The 14,416-nt window shown below is 43.0% G+C and overlaps 1 protein-coding gene across 50 annotated transcripts in view; it reads right to left on the bottom strand.

The window, feature by feature from the left end:
* LOC141577196 (uncharacterized) overlaps window positions 1-14,416 on the bottom strand; it is a 191,819-nt gene that overhangs the window by 109,859 nt on the left and 67,544 nt on the right. For 42 of the 50 annotated variants that reach the window (XR_012505929.1, XR_012505926.1, XR_012505930.1 and 39 more), the window contains 2 exons: window positions 9,579-10,602; window positions 2,332-8,369 (listed from right to left, as the gene is read on the bottom strand). The gene's annotated coding sequence lies outside the window, so the exon portion shown is untranslated. The remainder of the gene's footprint in view (window positions 1-2,331; window positions 8,370-9,578; window positions 10,603-14,416) is intronic. The other 8 variants (XR_012505901.1, XR_012505909.1, XM_074361329.1 and 5 more) reach the window with 7 other exon arrangements.

Genomic DNA, 14,416 nt, shown 5'->3' with positions numbered 1-14,416 from the left:
GACTCAACCATCACCCTCCAGGAAATTTAAAATACACAGCGACATAGTGCTATGGGCAAAATTTTTTTTTTTTTTAAATCCCTGAATCCTTTCCAGGTCTTGTTTCTACTGAGACACAAATAGATTATGTGTATATTATTTCACAAAAGCCTTAAAATATTATCACCCCAACTTGACACATCAAGAAACTGAGGTAGAGAGGTTTGTCACATTGTGCAAGATTAAAGAGAGGCCACGACAGACACCATATTTAAATCCAAGCCCCTGCTCCAGTACTCACACTAGAAAGTGTGACATACTGCCCCTTTTCTGCCCTCTCCCTGCAATAAATCTCTGCAGAGTATTTTCTGTGCCACCTGGAATCACAATCACATCAATTTTCCACAAAGAGCTATGTGACTCCTTGCAGGAATTAACAAAATCTAAAGTGTTGGGATGGGAGGAGAGATTTGCATTTTCTGTTTCTCAAAGGAAACATGGCTTTAAAAGAAACTGAAAAGCACATATCTAGTCTAAGCCCTCATTTTGCAGAGAAAGAAACGGAGGGTCAGAAGAGATGAGGAAAGGGCCTTATTAACAAATATTGCCTCAGCACAACACCAAGCCAGCCCTGGGCACTACTGTGGGAGGATCTGGGAGGCCCAGGAGAATGAGTGTTAGAAAACGGAAAGAGAAGAAGCATACAAGGCCCTGTCTCTACACCACCATACCATGAAATTCCACCAAATTACCCAGCATGGGGGCAGCCAATAATAAGGTGGGGTAAACAGGTTACAGAAACCTGGAAGTCTCAACCATAATGGAAATTCCTACATTTACTATGTTTTTTTTCCCCAGTTCAAGCATCAACTCAGTGGGCACTCTGTACCAGGGACTACACGAGGCCTGGAATTCTCCGAAATACAAATCTCTATTACCACGTGTGCAAACCACATAAAGCCCACCAGAAGAAATGCGCTCACAGATAACATGGAATTACTGAAACTGAAAGCAGCCAAAGAGCATATATTACTAGGAAAAATGGTGCTGCTACAAATGGACTCATGGACATAGAAAGCAAACTGTGCTTAGCAGGCAGGAAAGGGGAGATTAACAGAAACACGTTAATAAATATAAAATAAATGACAAGGGCCTACTATATAGCACAGGGAACTATATTCAATTTCTTGTAATGAGTTGTACTAAAAACAATATAATACATATTTATATACATATGCATATGTTTATAACTGAATCTCTGCTGTACACCTGAAACTAACATTGTAAATTGACTACACTTCAATAAAAAATAAATTAAAAAAATAATTAAAAATAAAAGCAACGCCATTAAGAAAAAAAAAAGAATACTGTAATCCCCTTAGCTGTAGCTGCTGAATATTTTTAGTTGCAAGCACCAAGTCCACTGGATCACTCCAGAACTGGCTGTCACTCTTTCTGACCATTAGAGAGTCACTTGGCTTCACTGAGGTTACTTTTCTCTTCTGTGAAAGGCTACAGTAGCAACTAACGATGTATAGAATCTCATCATTCACAAGCCCAACAATTAGTGAGGACTTCCCATGGGCCAGGCTCTAGAGAGATGAAAAGATACAGTCCGAGATATATTCATGGGTAGAAGAAATTTATGCCATAAAGACATTAATTCTTCCTGTTTTTATACACAGATTCATTGCAATTCTGATTAGAATTCCTACCAGATATTTCATGGAATGTAACAAGTTATTTTATGGTCAGGAATAGGCATGAAACTTCTTTAGAAACACCACTGAGGAGGGGTGGGTGTGTCACTCATTTTCACTGGTCTTTCTGATGTGATGAAAACGTTCTGGAATAATAATTGTTGCACCACTGTGAATATGCTAAAAGTTGCTGAATTGTACCATTTAAATGGATGGACTTCATGGTGTGTGAACAATATCACAATAAAGCTGTTATATGAAAAAATATTTCTTGACAATTATTTTTCCCTCTATACTACTAGTCTGCCCCACGATTTAAGAAAAACAAAAAACCAAAACAAACCAAACTGTGCCAGGATCTCTTTAGGACTGCAATGTCCCTGGGTCTCCAACGCCTCTGGTGGTGCTGTTCCTGTTAACGCAACCTAGCTGGGCTGGGCTAGTTAGGGACTGTAACTATCTTTTTAAAATCAACGGTTACACGTTTCACACTGGGAGTGGGAAGGGAGGAGCATGTCACAGCCTCATGCCTTCAGCTCATTTTTAACTGAACCAAGCCCTGCTTTCAACACTGTAATCCCTGGCACTATAAAAACACGTGACATCAACAAGCACCGCCATCATAACACCTGAAAGTGTTCAAGGTACTTACCTGGGGCAGAAACACTGAGGGAGGAGACAGAAGCTCGCTCAGCACTGAGGATCCACTTTCCCGACTCCACCAGAAGCTGGGCTTTACAGCCGGAGGCTCTCAGCCCAGGGAGCAGCGCCCACGCCGCTGAGCTTGTCCTCAGGGAGCAAGAAAGGAAGAGCAGGGCAGCCCCGGGTTCGCGGGGCAGGGAAAGCTGGGGGGGTGGTTGGTGGAAACGCGGGCTGCAGCCCCGCTCGGAGGCCAGCCCCAGCCCCAGCCGCCTGCCCCCGTTCGGGTCCGCAGACCCCGCCCGCCAGGGACACAGCCCGCCCAGGGGCGGGGACGGGCCGGCGGCCGAGGAGAGGCAGCCCGGGAGGAGAGGACTCGCGGGCGGGAGAGGGGAAGGGGACGCCAGCAACGGACTGAGGGGGGCCCTGCTGGGTGAGAGGCTGCAGGTGCACACCTGGCCATGGACAGGTGTGGCCGGGGCGCCGGTGTAGGTGGCGCGGGCAGAGGGGTCTGGCCAGAGCAATTCAGCTGAACACAGGCTGAATGGCGCCCTGGGGGGCTGTGACATGCCGACCGCCCTCCCGCAGCCGCCTGACCCCTTTCCCGGGAGCCCCCCACCTTGCACTTCCACAGCCAGAGGCCCCGGCACCTGGCAGGAGCTAAAGGCCTACCGGTCGACAGAGCTGAGAAGCCTTTGGGGCCGATCCCCGGCTCGGAGCTGGAGCTTCCAACCCGCGGTCCAGCAGGCACCGACTGCCCATGCGCAGGAGGGCCAGCGATCCACTCTGGGTTCTGCGAGAGAAGGTGGGGCAGCGAGGGAGGAAGAAGATGGGAGGGGATTAGAGGAGGGGAAAAGTGGAGGGAGACTGATGGACCGGAAGAGCAGAGAAAAGGGATGGATCTGGAGAGGGGAGGGTCGCAGCGGAGATGGAGAGAAAAAGCTTTACCTCTGGGGGCACCCCGAAGGAGGCGGCAGTCCTGCCTCTGTACCATTCTGTTACCCTTCAAGGCCCGCAGCTCATGTTTTACCTCTCTGATCCAGCCCTCCATCCGATGCTTCTGCAGAACCCCTATGGGTATCTCACCCGTTGCCCCCACGCGGAGCTGGGTTTTGTGTTGCTCTGGGAACCAAGCACCCGCAGGTGTTGTCGCTCAGAACTACCTTGGGAAGAGTACCTATTCCCCTTTTACACGCTGGGAAACAGGCAGGCATGATCTCTGCCTTAGTTCCACTCTCCCAGGTGTTGGGCCGGCGGGGAGCGGGGTGGTACAAGATCAGAGCCCCAGACAGAGCAGACTGCCTGAGTGTTGGTGCATAGTCCCATCCCTCCTGGGTAAACCACACCCCACCCTAGTGGAACCATCTAGGGCTCACAGTAGTTCCCTGGGTGTGGGAGAGCTATCCTCATGTAAAGGAAAAGCCCAGCTGGGCTAACAAGCTAAGTCACAAATCTAAGTGTGATAAGTGTCGGTTTACTGATCTAAATTCTGCTGGGCTAACTCGTAATTCTGAAGTTTAGTGTCAGTTTACTGGGCTAACAAGCTAACTCGTAAATCCAACCTCAACAGGTGGCAGTAACGTGAACTATTACAAGTTGATAAGCTCCAGTGTACTGATTCCTTGCTTTTTGTTGTTTGAGCCTTATTGGCTAATACCCCTTACTTGAATTAACCCTTTAAAACCTCATGTGCATGTCTTGGAGTTGCTCAGATCTTCGGAGCAGAAGCCCCTCTGAGCCCGCCGGCATAATAAATCTGAGTACTCCAACCCTCACAGTGGTGCTTGTTTCTTGGCTGGCCTGTTGTTTCCATAACACTCAGTTCCAGTGCCCTGCTTGCTAGGTAGATAGGAGTGTTACCGAGTCCAAATTCATTCTCCTCAGTGCAGGACAGGCCAATAAGTTGGGAGACCAGGTGTTGGGGCAAGGAATAGCAAGTCTCTGTAGACCTAGATGGCAAACTAATGTCCTGGAAAACCATCTCCCCAAGTCAGAATTCAGGCTCCTTTCCTACGTGCTTGATTGTTGCAATCTTCCTGGTGTAGGAATTCCTTGTTGTTAGAATCCTTTTTTCTTGCAGCTATCTGCCTGGGTCAAATCTCTGTAAACCTCCAACAAAACAAACGTTATTTTCTGTTCTGCAATTTGTTATCTTTTTATGAATGAAAAAGTGTTAAATATCCTTAAAGGTCAGAGCCTTCAGAATAGGCTCTCCTGTATATTTCAGGCTCTAAGCAACATTGTTTTACAAGCAAGATGAAGCCTAGGAGACAGAGCATAGGGTTAAAGTCAAATGAAAAGATCCAATATGCAGTCAGATTTGTTCTGTTCTATTACCCGGGCAGAAGCCACTTGAGGATTTAAATCCCTTTAAGTTAAAAATAACTAAAACTTTAAAGGAATTTCCATACATATTTGGGAATGTGCATACCATATCTGGAAAAGCATCCAAAGGATAGTAAACAGTGGCATCTCCAGGGAGGGCTGGAAGAACAGAGGGTGAGTGTAAACTTCTTTCACTTGTGTAGTTTTGTGCTCTGTTTGAATTTTTTTAACCATTTGCATGTATTTCTTTTTCAGTTAAAAAAAATGTGTAATGGAGCAAAGGACTAATTAGATCAGCAAATACAGCAGCCATGGAATCACTGAGTCATCACTTTTGACTTAAGCCAGGAAGCATTTATTGACTCTCTCCAATGTGCCCAGTGCTGTTTTAAGACTTCTTTTATTATTATTATTTATTATTATTATTACTATTATTATTATTATTGTTATTTTATGAAATAATAACAAGGTATCCCCCACCCCTGCCCATGGCTGGTGGGAAACCAACTGAATTTTTATTGAGTTGTTTTCCAAGGAGTAGAGATGAGTTATAAACTGAACACATCTTCAGGGCAAAACAGGCGGAGTGGTTTTACAGCACTCCAGACAGCTATGAAGGGTTTTCAATAAAGGTGCCCAGAGGCTGAGAGAGAAAGCCTCGAGGGCCCTACAAAAAGCTGCCCAAACTGCCTTCTCCATGGCACTACTGAAGTAGGAAAGAACAAATCTGACTCCATATTTGATCTGTTCCTTTGACTTTAAGAAAACCACGTTAATACGCTCCGGTCTTTTCATGGGTTATGATGTCACAAAGGAGACGGACAGGTCAACAAGGGACCACTCTGCCGTGATCACTGAGCCGGGGAACGGGATGGGCGGCAAGATGTATGACGCAGCCATAGCAGTGCCCGTGCTTCTAGGCAGGTAACCAAAGTCGCCTCGACAAGGTGTCAAATACTTGTGCCCACGTCCTAATCACCTGACGTGTATTAAAGAGAAATGGAAACCTATAAAAGTCCAATACCCTTGGTGGGTACACCGTCCAAAGAGCAAAGTCACAGTTTGACAACTGGCCATCCCGGTTCCCTGGGATTCATTCTTGGAGAATCTTAGAAACCACTCCTCTGTCCTTAAGAAGTGCTGCATATTTGTCCTATCTTTGGCTCAGGGATGGAGCATGTTCAAGTGAACTTTAATGTCTGCACAGATTTGACTGTCTTTCTCCAGTTTCACGTGTCCATTTTAAAGAGGCCTGAGCTAAGTCCATCCTCCGTAAAATCTATTCCCTCCAGTGACAGCTCATTGAGCTTGAAATTAAAAGCCAACTGAACAAGACTGTCTGTCCTCAGCTAAAAAGTTCACCCACCCTTCACTGCTTTCTTAATCTCCTCTCCTGGCTAATTGCAACAGACTAACACCTCCCTCTACCAAGCTCCCCAACTATGTCAGTTTTTCTCCCCAAAGAGAAAGTAAGGTCCATAAATGAGGAGTCAACTCCATAGTCACCTCTGAATTCCTAGCATATAGTAATGTTAATAAATAGAACTATGATTATGGCTTCTTTCCTTTAAAACATTTCCAGTTATTTGAATGAGGCCTTGGAAGAGAGGTGTTTGCCGTCCAGTATCTAGATCCACAAGACTCTGGAGGCCTTTTCCGGAATGGCTGCTCACTGATTCATTCAAACCACAGCTTCTCATTCCAGGAGTAGCTGGGCTTCTCTGCCAGGAGTTTGTGGTCACTCTCATGCCAGAAGAGCTTTAAACTATATCCTTACTTTGGATTTGTAATTTTTCCCCTCTTCCAACAAAATTGACTTTCCTTACTGTCTTGCCTTGAGGAATTTTTTTTCCTAGTTCACCCTAAAGTAAACCATGCTTCTCGGAATGGGCATGGCCTTACATATGATCAGTCATCCAACTCCCAGTGTGAGAGGCTTCGGGCTCATCTCCTGCCCTACTGTCAAGGCAACTGAAATTCAGTACAGGAGCCAACAGGCACCCCAGGGCTTCTAAGGCTCATGTATCACCCAGAATCCCTGCTTTCTGGTTTGTCTTGGCTTCTGAGGATTTCCCCTCAGTTTCTTGACAATTAGCTGTGCAGCTTGAAAGATGAGGAAGGAAGGTTTTATTTCTTAATCCGCATTTTAAGAAACTTGTGTAATGAAGGTTTTCACAAGTTTCTACAACCCTCCATTGCCGAGACAGTAAACACCCTAGATATTTTCTATGTTTAGCTATCATGTGTATTTTTTCTTTTGTTTTCTTAACTGCAAACAGCATCTTTTATTTAAAAAAAATTAAGGCCCCAAATAGGATAGAGAAAGGGCATACAAAATTAAAGGGCAAAGACAGAAAAATGTTAAGTACTCTACAAGTTTAATATAATACTTACTCTATGGATCAGATCAGCAGTTCTCAGTAACAGCTATTTGAAATATGACCATAATGTAAAAGGTCTCTCTTGTCAGGAGATGGCTAATAGAAAATAGAATTAATTCAACAAACTAAAATTCTAAGTCTGGCGAAGTACAGAAGGCTACCAGCAAAATGTGTCGTCTTCTGGAAAGGAGGGAGGCTCACCAGCTCTTTACTGTGGAGCCTGAGCCCATGGGAGGTCGGTGAATTGAGCTCTGTAAGTACCCAATTAGCAAAGTGGGTGATGAATAAAGAGACGTGAGCTTTGATGACAGAGATGATACTACTATTCACTTGTCCTGTAAAGAAAACTTCACGTTCAGCGATCAATACCTCGGCATCCTCAGGGATTGAGATTATATGAAAATGCACAGCCCGGGCCCAGACCTCCTCTGTGAGCTCGTGACACTGCACTTAGATGTCTCAAGAGCAACTCCAACTCCACCTGAAAAGAGCTGACTTCACAGTGCTCCTCCCATAGCCGTCCTGCCCAGGGCCCCTGGTCGGGGGGCAAGGTCTCTCTGCCTCTCCGAGCTCAGGCCCATCACTCACAGATGTGACTGGACCCCTCCTTCAGGGCCCAGATTTCCTCAGTCACCGAGTCCCACCAGCCACACCTGTCCTACCAGATACTCACTGGCACTCACTCAGCACTGACTCTGTGCTGGGTACCATGCTGCATACTGTGCACACGTTATCTCACTGGATCTCCACAGCAGTCCTGGGAGGTCGGTACATCACTGCATTTATTGATTAGATAAATTGTTTTTCTTCCTTGAGTGCATCATCCAAAGTGACACGGCTACTGAGCCACAAAACTGGGACTGAAAACCACTTGAAAATTCTACACTCCTACACCTGGCAGCCACCCTAATCTGACTCATCACATCACCTCCAGCTGAGCCTTCTAAATGTTTCTAAGCATTCTACAAGACAAAAGTGATCTACGAGAGCACCCCACTCCCCTACTTAAAATCTGTCAATGACTGTCCACTGCCCTTAGGAGAAAGCCCCACCGGGCCTGAGCACAGCCCAATGGCCCGGCATCTGCGTTCCCTGCGCGGCATCGCCGCCTCACCCACCACGCAGCTCTACACTGACTGTGTCCAGGACAGGGATGCTGACTCCGTACAACCCGGGGCTCGTCTCAATCGAACAATGATCACCTTCTTCAGTGTCCACATTCTTCACTGCTGACTCTCAGAAAAATGTTTTCTCAGGATGAATCAATATCTTTTTCCTTACAACTTCCCGTCATTGATAATGAGCTCCACCCAAAGAGAGAAGACTTAATTCTCAGTCTCCTTATCTGTAAAGTGAGAATAACAAGAAAATATGTGAGGTTTTAAGAGAAATAATATTCATGTGAGGCTGAGGGACAATTCCCAACATACAGTAAGTACTCAATATGTGCTTACTTATTATTAATAAGAATATAATGCATTCCAGCAACCTTAACTCAATGTTTTATGGCTATGTCCAACAGACTACAGACACACTGTTGGACGAACCGCTTTGTGCGGATCAGCACAAGCACACTGGGAAAGGTAAGCGCTGACTCCGGTTACAGCTGCAGCCACCCAGCACTACGGGGCGGGGGCAGTTTCTCAGACTATTACATGTTGCTTGAGCATTTAATTGTCACTAATGAATAAAGACAGGTGTTCTTTAGTCAAAGCTCCTGAAACATAAATCTTCAAAGATTGATGCAAATTAGATTTCAAGTACAACACTCTCTCTAGAAATTATTTGATAATAGTCTTAGCTCCTCTGCACATCAAAAGGGCATGTTCTTAATATATCTGACTACACCGAAAGTGTTGTTTAAAAGAAATTAAGATGAAGCCATCCTAAATAAGCTCTCAGTATCATCTTCACAAAGCCCCACCCAAGGGTCTCATTTCTCACTTCCACATAGGTGTTCAGGTAGCTTAACCTGGGTCTTGGTTTCTTATAACATGGGGGTGGGAAGAGTTGTGGATATATTTATGTTGCAAATATAAACCTAGGTTAGTTGCTGCTTAGAAATCCTAGAAATAAACAAATTGATATATAGTCCTACCTCAAGAAGCTCAGACTTTCCACTTACAACAGCATTAAAAATTAAATGAGAGATACATTTAACAAAAATTTACCAGATTTGTACATTGAATATTTTGAAGTATCACCAAAACATTTTAAAAGATCTACATATATGGAAGACATCTCATGTTGATGGAATGGTAGTCAATATTGTTAAAAAAAGTTAAGACTCCCCAAAGTGATTTACAAATTCAGTGGAATCCCATCAAAATTCCAGCTGACTTCTTTGCAAAAATTGAAAAACTTATCCCAAAATTCATATGGAAGTGCAAGGGGCCCAGGACAGCCAAAGCAATCTTGAAGAAGCAGAGCAAAGTGGGATGACTCACTTTAAAGTGTACTAAAAAGCTATAGTACTAAGTCAGTATGGTACTGGCATAAGTTTGGATAAATAAATCTATGAGACACAATAAAATCCCAGGGGGAAAAAACTTACATTTACAGTCAGTTTTCCACAAGGGTGCCAACAACACTCCATGGAAAGAATAGTCTATTCAACAAATGGTGCAGGGAAAGCTGGGTATCTGCAGGCAAAAGAATGAATCTGGAATCTGGACCCCCATATTTTATATAACAAATAAAAATTAATTCAAAATGGATCAGAGACAGAAACGTAAAAACTAAACCTATAAACTTTCTAAAAGAAGACACAGTATAAATCTTTGAGGTCTTAGGATAGGCTTTGGTTTCCTAGATACAATACGAAGAGCACAAGTGATAGAAGAAAAAAGCAGATAAACTGGACTTCATCAAAATTAAAACCTTTTTGTTACAGAGGACATCATCAAGAAAGTGAAATGACAGGGGAAGGGGGTATCTCAACTGATAGAGGGCGTGCTTAGCAAGAAAAATAAAATAAAACAATACATCTAATTACCTCACCTGTAAAGAAATTGTTTTAATGTTTAAAAGAACTAAAGTGAAAGCACAATCTGCAGAATAGGAGAAAAATTTTACAAAGCATGTATCTAATAAGAGACTAGTATTCAGGATATATAACAAATGCTTACACCTGAACAATACAAAGAAAATCGACACAATTTTTAAAATTTCCAAGGATTTAAAAAAATACACAAATGGCCAATAAGCATATGAAAAGAAGCTCAGCATCAGTAGCGAAATCAAAATGAAAATGAGATCTTATTTTACAACCACCAGGATGGTTATAATCAAAACATGCACAATAACAAGTGTTGTTCAGGAGGCAGAGATACCTCATATGCGGCCAGTGGAAAGGGACAATGGTGCAGCTTCTTTGGAGAAGTCTGTTGTTTCCTCAAAAGGTTAGAGTTATATGGCTCAGCAATTTCACTCCTACATGTAGAGTCATCCCTTAGTATCCTCGAGGGGTTGGTTTCAGGAACCCCCCATCCTGGATTCCATAATCCAAGGATGTTCGAGTCCCTTTACAATCAGCCATCTGGATCCATGAAGTGGAAACTACAGATATGGCGGGCCAACTGTACAGCCAACAGAATGAAAACATATTCTCACAAAAACTTGCACATCAATATTCATGGCAGTATCATTCAGAGTAGCCAAAGTTACAAACAATATCCATCCATCAATGAACGGATAAACAAAATTACCAAGAATAGTCCCACAAACTTTTGGTCATTGAATCTTTGACAAAGGAGGTGAGAACATACAATGGAATAAAGACAGCCTCTTCAGAAAATGGTGTAGGGAAAACTGGACAGCTGCATGTAAATCAATGAAGTTAGACTACTCCCTCACAGCATACACAAAAATAAATTCAAAATGGCTTAAAGACTTAAACATGTAGACAAGACACTATAAACCTCTTAGAAGAAAACATAGGGAAAACATCTGGCATACATCTCAGCAATGTTCTCCTAGAGCAGTCTACTCAAGCAATAGAAATACAAGCAAAAATATACAAGTGGGATGTAATTAAACTTACAAGCTTTTTCACAGCAAAGGAAACAGTAAGCAAAACAAAAAGACAACCTATGGAATGAGAGAAAATATTTGCAATAAATGAGACTGACAAGGGCTTAATTCCCAGAATATGTAAACAGCTTTTACACTTAATAAGAAAGAAAAACAAACAACTCAATCCAAAAATGGGCAGAAGACCTAAAGAGACTTTTCTCCAATGAAGACATACAAATGGCCGATAGGCACATGAAAAAATGCTCAATATCATTATCAGAGAAATGCAAATCAAAACTGCAATCAAATATCACATCTCGCCAGTCCGAATAGCCATCATTCAGAAGTTCACAAGCAATAAATGCTGGAGAGTCTGTGGAGAATAGGGAACCCTCCTACACTGTGGTGGGAATGCAGTTTGGTGGAGCCATTGTGGAAAACAGTATAGAGGTTCCTCAAAAGACAAAAAATTGACCTCCCATATGACCCAGCAATCCCACTCCTAGGCACATATCCAGAAGTAACCCTAATTCAAAATGACACCTACACCCCAATGTTCACAGCAGCACTATTTACAATAGCAAGACATGGAAACAACCTAAATGTCCACTGACAGATGACTGGATAAAGAGGTTGTAGTATATTTGTACAATAGACTACTATTCACCATAAAAAAAAATAATAAAATAATGCCATTTGTAGCAAAATGAATGGACCTGGAGAATGTCATTCTAAGTGAAGTAACCCAGAAAGAGAGAGAAAAATACCATATGAGATCGCTCACATCTGGAATCTAAAAAAAAAAAGAAAAAATGAAAAAACAACCAAACAAAAAGATAAACTTATCTACAGAACAGAAACAGACACATAGACATCGAAACCAAACTATGGTTACCAGAGGGGAGAGGGTGTGGGAAGGAATAAATTGGGAGTTCAAGATTTGCAGATAGTATGTATAGAGTAAACAGCAAGTTTATACTGTATAGCACAGGAGAATATATTTAGTATCTTATAGTAACTTATGTTGAAAAAGAATATGAAAATGAATACAGGTATGTTTCTATATAAATGAAGTGTTGTGCTGTACACAAGAAACTGATGCAACATTATAAACTGACTAGAATTCAATGAAAATATTTTTAAATAGACAAAAACGAAGAAAAGAAAAAAGATATTATCAAATCAAAAGAATAAATTACTGATTGAGTCTCCAACATGGATGGACCTTGAAAGTTTATACTAAAATAAGCCACACACAATAGGGCAAATAGTGCCCTTTTAGGTGAAATGCTCTAAGCGTTTATTGTACTATTCCAGTACATTTTCTGGAGGTTTGAAGTCTATCAAAATCAAAATAAAATGTATTATTCATTAAAAACTTAAAATGATTCCTCACAGGAGGGCTTTAATTATTAAATGCAGGAATGCATGTAAAGATCCTGGAACAACAATTTGCATGTCCACAGAGAGTCACTGTTGTCACTGCCACTCAGAGGGTGGTGCCAGCGCTGATGAGGGCTGCCTCCAGTTGCTCCCCTGCAGACAGGAGTGAGGGCCTGGGCTCTGACAGGAAGGGTGACCATGAACATGGGTTAGAAAGAGCCACTCCCCAGACTCTGCGTTACCCAGCTTTCTTATACAAACTGCTCCATCTAACATAAACACGCTACAGGGATGGATCTTACAACACAGGGAATATAGCCAATGTTTTACAATAACTATAAATGGAACATAAAAATAAAAATTGTGCAACTATTGTACACCTGAAACTTATATCATATTGTAAATCAGCTATACCTTTATAAAAAATTAAAAAATAATTTAAAAATTTTATCACTTTAGTATTCAATTCGGTTTTTAAGTAACTACTAAACAGCTTAGAAAGTATAAAATATTGAAGTGTGATAAGTTTGTTTACATATTTATTTACTTTCAGCCTCCTGCTAAAAGAGAAATTAAACAATTTATTTAAACACAGCTTAACAACCATAACAACAAAAAGACAAAAGTGAGAGTGAAGACAAAATGGAGATTGAATACTTAAATGAAACCAGGGGAAGGTAAAGTCATAAAAATGAATGCCATGAAGTTAGGGTAAGTGTTAAAGGCCGACTAGAAATTCAGCTGTAAGATTCTTGGCAGCTAAAGCAAAAAGTAAAAGATGATGTGATGGGTGGTAGAGCTCAGTGGTAGAGCGTGTGCTTAGCGTGCACGGGGTCCTGGGTTCAAGTGCCAGGGCCTCCACGAACAGATAAATACACCTAATTACCTACCCCCTAAAGAGCCCCAAAGAAAAGAAAAAGAGAAATTTGTTTCCTAAAAAAACCTGATATTAAATTTAGATTAAATACTTGAAAAAAAAAAGTAAAATAGAAAAGATGAGTGACACAAGCGATAATGCCCGTGAGATCAATCTGCAGTGGCTGCTGGCACGTCCCCATGTCCCACGTGGGAAAATCTGAAACATCCTTCTCACCACTCAGAGTCATCCTCAGCCCACACCACCCCTCCCCCTGTTAAATGCAGGAGCACGGGTAGGGCCCGGCCTTTGCTCTCTCTGTGTCATCACAGTGAGACAGGATGGAAGGGGGCAGAGCACAGCCATTCAAGGAAGGCCACAACAATTAACATCAAAATGGTGAAGGATTCAATCCCCAATAGGCCTTGAGGCTCAAGATGAAGAGATATAACTTCTAGCAGAGCTTGAGCTTCATTATACACCCATTGTAATAGTAACATGGTGAATAACATGCCCCAAGGCACCATGGCCATCCCAAGGCTAGCCACAAAAGGTCACAGGGTGGGAAATGGCCAACTCCCTGGGAATCCCAGCCCCTTGCCCTTAGGCTGCTCAGTCTACTTATTAGTATATGAAACAACCAAGCCCAAGAAAACGAGCAACACAGCGCAACCTCGCTGTCACCACTCTCTCTCCCTCTTCCGAGAAGGCCCACACTCTGTCTGTGGAGTGTGTACCTACTTTTAATCTGAGCACCCGAACCCCACAACTCGTAGCCTTTCTCTTGCCTTTCAATGTGTCTCTGTGAATAAATCTACCATTACTCAACAGTGGCTTGCTCTTGAAATCTTTCCTGCATGAAGCCAAGGACCCACGTCTGGTGGGACACATTCCAGGGGCTGAACCAAAGCCTGGGACACAGCCCTTCTCATTCCCCACATCTGTTTCCTTGTATCAACAGGACTGGGATATGAAGGGAGTTCTGAGGCCCCAGCTAAGGGACAGAAGCAGCCCCCAGGGCTCAAAATGGCGGGCAGCCCCTCCCCCAGCAGGGGCCCTGAGGTCGGCCATGTTCTCTGTGGTTCCCTGTTGTGCTGACCCCCTAGCCAGACAGCGTTCTCCTAGGCCTGTCCCCACAA

This window comes from Camelus bactrianus, chromosome 3 (genome assembly GCF_048773025.1).
Source record: "Camelus bactrianus isolate YW-2024 breed Bactrian camel chromosome 3, ASM4877302v1, whole genome shotgun sequence".
In the NCBI taxonomy this organism is placed as follows: Eukaryota; Metazoa; Chordata; class Mammalia; order Artiodactyla; family Camelidae; genus Camelus; species Camelus bactrianus.
Note: the sequence above shows the minus strand (reverse complement) of the source record. Positions and strands in the feature narration are given on the sequence as shown.